Source organism: Gossypium hirsutum, chromosome A05 (assembly GCF_007990345.1).
Source record: "Gossypium hirsutum isolate 1008001.06 chromosome A05, Gossypium_hirsutum_v2.1, whole genome shotgun sequence".
In the NCBI taxonomy this organism is placed as follows: domain Eukaryota; kingdom Viridiplantae; phylum Streptophyta; class Magnoliopsida; order Malvales; family Malvaceae; genus Gossypium; species Gossypium hirsutum.
In genome coordinates, this window is record NC_053428.1 from 8,537,178 (window position 1) to 8,542,729 (window position 5,552).

The following is a 5,552-nucleotide window of genomic DNA, read 5'->3' on the forward strand; positions in this document are numbered from 1 at the left end:
TTGAAATTTTAAGGTGTAGAGGACACACGGTCAAACTACACGCCCATATACCATGCCGTGTGTAATGACCTGAATTTTACCATTACCAAAAAAGTGTATTTTTGGGTCTTCGTTTCTGAAAAATGGATTCTTAAATATTTATTAAAAATATTTACGAAGTTAATCGAGTGGTTAATTAGAGTTTAATTAAGCGAATTAGCTTAAATTAAGGATAATTGGATAAAATGATTAAATTGAATGAAGTGTGAAAGTTTAATTATAGAATAAGGAAAATTGAAAGGGCTAAATAAGTAAATAAGCCAAAAAGAGTGCCAAGTGTATGACAAAAATAAATACAAGTGTAATAGATATAATACACACATTTGTAATACATGTATATATTTACTTATTATTTAAGTAAATATTAATGTATTTATTATTATTAAATTGATATTATATGATAAATAAATAAAAGTAAGATAAATGTGTGGTAATGATTGGGTACAAGTGTATTAATAAAAATATATATACTTGTAATGATTGTATTTTAGTATTAATAGATATTTATTATTTATAAAAAGTATTTATTAATTAAATAATTATATTATAAGATTTTTATGTGAAAAATAAATAAAAAGTTGACAAATGTATGGTGCATATGGTGACATGTGTAATACTAATATACGTACAATTGTAAAATACATGTATATTTACTTATTATATAAGTATATTATTAAATTATATATTAGTATTAAGTAAAAGATATTTATATAATGAATAGATTAAAGAAAGACAAATGTAATAATATATGTATACAAATGTAAAATAGATATTGGATATTAAATAGATATTTTATTATAGCTATTATTAAGTTATTATAATATATATATAAAGTAAAAGGAATAAAAAGAAAAAGAATAGAAAAAGAAAGAAATGATCAAACGAAACACAGAGCAGGGGAAAGAAAGAAGGAAGGAAAAAAGAAAGAAGGAAAAAGGGGAAAATTGGGACTTCAAGGTTTGAAAGTTAAATAGGTAAGTCAATTTAGCTCTTTTTACTTATCTTTGATGTTTTGGAAGCTTTGGGACAAGGTTTTGACGAAATTAAGTGAATATTTTGAAAGTTATTAGATTTCTAAATATTGTTCATGTTGAATAAAAAGATGAATTAGGGGTTAGATTGATAGGAATTCAAGTTAGAAATGAAATAAGGATTGAATTGTAAAGTAATTCATAAGTTTTATGTTGTAGGGACTAAATTGATAAAATTTCGAAATTAGGAAAATATGCTGGAATTTTAATAGTTAAGGATGAGTTTGGACAAAATTTGAATAAAAATGAAGTATGAATTGAGATAGAAAAAGTAAGTAAATTTAGTTAAGATTAAATTGAAATTAAAGTAGAAATTGAATAGAAATTGTATTAATTAGATATAAATTAGTAATGAATTAACGAATATGAATTGTTTTAATTCTCATAGCTAACGTTGTCTCGGGAAATCTCGGCTAAGCAAGAAAAAATGACAAAGACAACGGGAGTTAACTCAAGAAAATACGGTTTGTATTTCTATAATCTGAACTTAATACTTAAATTATTGGATATATATATAGTAGGTGTTTTGGGATGATTATTTGAATTGGATTGAATATTTGATTATATTGAATTAATTTATGAATATATGTGAATGTTTGAATTGAAATGAATATTGATGTGGAAATTGAATAATAAATATTTGTTATATTGGAAAATATATGTAGTTGGAAGTGTGATGAAATTGATAGAAAATTGTGATTATTGTGAAATTGAATATTTATTAGTGAAAAGTGAATGGAATTATATTGAATTGAAAAAATATAGTTAATTAATTAAAATATGAATTAATTGAAAATTGAAAAGTGAATTAAATACCCTATTAACTAGTCGGGCTAGTTGGATATAGTTGGCATGCCATAGGATATGGAAGAGTACAGGTTTTGCCGGCTTACTGATCAGGCACTTATGTGCCGACTACTGTCACTGTTACCGTTACTGTTACCGATTCGGCACTTTGTGTGTCAGATATTGTTACTGTTACCATTACTGTTACTGTTTCGGATTTGTTTCGATGAGGTACTCTGTGTACCGTACTGCTACTGTTATTGTTTTTGTTCTGGCTTCGGCCGATGAGACACTATGTGCCGTACTGGTGTGTTGGTTGGATCCGTGTATCCATCTAGGTCCGAATCATGTTAATAGGGGTAAGGAACTGAAAAGATCGACTGTTACTGAATAATTTAATTGTTACTGTATATTTGATTTTTACTGAATAATTGACTGTTACTGGATAACCGATCAATTGATTGATATTGAATAACTGACTATTACTAAATAAATAATTGTTCTGATTAACTGATCGTTAATGAATATTACTAGTTGATTAATTGCTATTGAAAAATAATAAATGATTTTGAATTTAAAGTAGACCAAAACATTGGTTGGAAAGTGAATGTTTGAATACTCATTGAGTTTGAATAGTTCAATATATATAAATTAATATGTTTTACAATTGTTTAAGTGTTCAAATTATAGAAATACCACTGAGTGTATACTCAGCGTACGGTTTGTTTCCGTGCGCAGGTTAAGTTAAGGCTAGATCATTGAATCAGCATCCCAGGCCAATCCCGAATTCGATGAGGTAAAGCATGTTGAGTATTGGTAATGGCATGTACCTAGGATGTCTTATGAGAGTCATTTAGGTTGTGAAAGTATTGATAAAATAAGTAAATTATGATTGGCAATAGTATATAGTATGAATTTGAAATTTGAAAGAAAATTTCGTAATAATTCTCATTTAGTCCCGAATTGATTTTACTGTTCATATTGGACCGTGAGGGCCTATTAAAGGGACGTCATCTTAAAATTATGATGAGTCTGAACGTTTATATTTAATTAATGTCTGTATTGTACTGTACTGATTGGTAATGTCTCATAACCCTGTTCCAGCGACGGTATGGGGTTAGGGGTCGTTACACCGTGTGTCACACACTGCTGAGACACATGCCCGTGTCTATACTTGTGTGGACAAAAATAGGTCATTTTAAGGTCACTTTTCTCACAATTTTTTGATATCAACCTGTAGACAACAATTCAATATACCAAATAGCCCCAATTAAACAATAAACACAAGCCAAAAATCATGTTTTAAACATAATAAGCTATCACAAAATTCAATTGTCTAAACTTACCAAATAACTCCCTTAATTGGTTTACCAATTTTACTACTAAATACATGCATACAACATTTAAGATTTATAATATTTACTGACATTATTTCATTGCCAAACCATGTAACACCCCTTACCCGAGACCGTCGCCGGAATCGAGTACGAGATGTCATCCAATTTAACTTACCGATTCGGAGCATAAAAATTTGCTTTTAAAATTAAATTCACTGTTCACAACAAAACTGTCCACCTGCGCGACTGTCACTAATTTAATTATAACTTTAGTTACGAAACTCAAAATTTAAATCCGTAAATTTTCCTTGAAACTAGACTCATATTCCTACTTACAATAAAATTTTCAGAATTTTTTACTTAGCCAATTAGTACAGTTTATTCATTAAAGTATCCCCTGTTTCACAGCTTGACAGATCTGACCTCTTGGCACTAAAAATCAATTATCTAATTGTACAGAATTCATATAAGGTTACCATTAATTTATTTTGAAAATAGACTCAATAAGGAATCTATAAATATAAATTATGACCTATAATTATTTCTGTACAATTTATAATGATTTTCTAAAGTTAGAACAGGGGACTTCAAAAACCATTCTGACCCTGTCTCACTAAAATTCAAATATCTCAAAATATAGAATTCCTTTGCCTATGCCGTTTCTTTCATGTAAAAATAGACTTGATAAGCTTTAATTCTATATATCATTCACTCTATAATTCCATATCTACTATTTATGGTGATTTTTCACATTCATGTCACTGCTGCTGTCAAAGAAACTGCTTCTATGTAGTAGCTACCATTTACACATACATAACACCAAAACATAATCTTTACTAACCATATCAAATGAACATACTCAAAATGATTAAGACTCTATACATGCCATAACTTTAAACATTTTGAAAACACATAATACCGAGATGGCTGTGATAGTGTGATACGAGCTCCGACGATCCCCAATTCGAGCAAGCTCAAAACACTATAAAACAATGGAAAGAAAGAAAGGTGTAAGCTATAAATAGCTTAGTAAGTTACATGTAAACAATAATTACTCATTTAATAATTAACACTTTTAACATATAACTAATTAAAACATTTCTTAGCAATTTCAATCACTTACACATGCACAATCTTACCAATTCACTTGCATATATATTTTCACACTTAACATTTATCACATATGCTCAATTCTTTCAATTGTACCTGCATACACACTTCATTTCATATTCACTTTAACCCATCATTAATCCCGTTGAACACTCGGAATATACACAGATACGTAGAGATTTAGCACATAAGTGCAACACTGATATGTAGCCGAAGCTACCACTGTTATGTAGCCGAAGCTACCACTGTTATGTAGCCGAAGCTACCATTGAAACGTAGCCGAAGCTACCACTGATCAATAACACTGGAAATGTCCACGGGCCTGCTCACACAAGTTGTCAGGTGTCTGCAACACATGCTAGATCACCCAGCACCCGGGACTCACTGTAACACTGTAACACTGATCTCTAGTGACATGTCACTTGTATCCACTTCTATTCCTAAGTTCAACTGGGAATTTACACTTAACGCTTTATTTTCAACACTTTATCACTTGAATAATTCATGAACAATTTTCCTTCCACATTCAATATTAATTCACATATCAAATATAATTCACAATTTATAAAAAATATAACTATTATTTACACGTAACTTACCTCGGATGCAAAACGACTACTTTTGTAATTTAGTCGATAACTTTCTCTTTTCCCCGATCACTTCTACTATTTCTTCTTTCTTGATCTATATTAACACAATTTACTACATTTTATCAACATTTCATTCAAATACAATTCATACACAACATTTTGGCAAATTTACATTTTTCCCCAAAACTTTTCAAAAATTCCACTTTTGTCCCTAAGCTCGTAAAAAGAAAATTCACTAAATTCTTAAATTTCAAACTTCACTAAATCATATTTCATGCTCATAACAGCCCTCAATTTCACAAAATCACAACTTTTTATGCACACTTTACCATCTTTCACAATTTAGCCCTTTTTCAACATTTTTCATTGAAATTCATCTAGTAAAACTTGTAATTAACACTTCAAACATTCATTATCTAACATCACTAATCAATTTACAATTATATCATGAATGGGTAAATTTTTTAAACTTTAATTTCATTTAAATTAAATGGTAGAAACATGAAATTCAAGCTTCAATAAGCATAAAAATACGAAAATAATTAAAAACGGGGCAAGAAATCACTTACAATTGAGCTTAGGAAAATCAAAACCCTTAACTATGGTAACATGAAACTTTCGGCAGCAAGCTTCTGATTTTTGAAGAAGATGGACACTTA

General features: G+C 29.1%; 1 long non-coding RNA gene across 1 annotated transcript; it reads left to right on the forward strand.

Annotated features, from left to right (window-relative positions):
* Window positions 1–957: 957 nt before the first annotated feature.
* Window positions 958–2,906, forward strand: LOC107959189 (uncharacterized). Its single transcript, XR_001700775.2, has 3 exons — window positions 958–1,013; window positions 1,459–1,534; window positions 2,595–2,906. It is a non-coding gene; the product is annotated as an uncharacterized lncRNA (long non-coding RNA).
* Window positions 2,907–5,552: the final 2,646 nt, after the last annotated feature.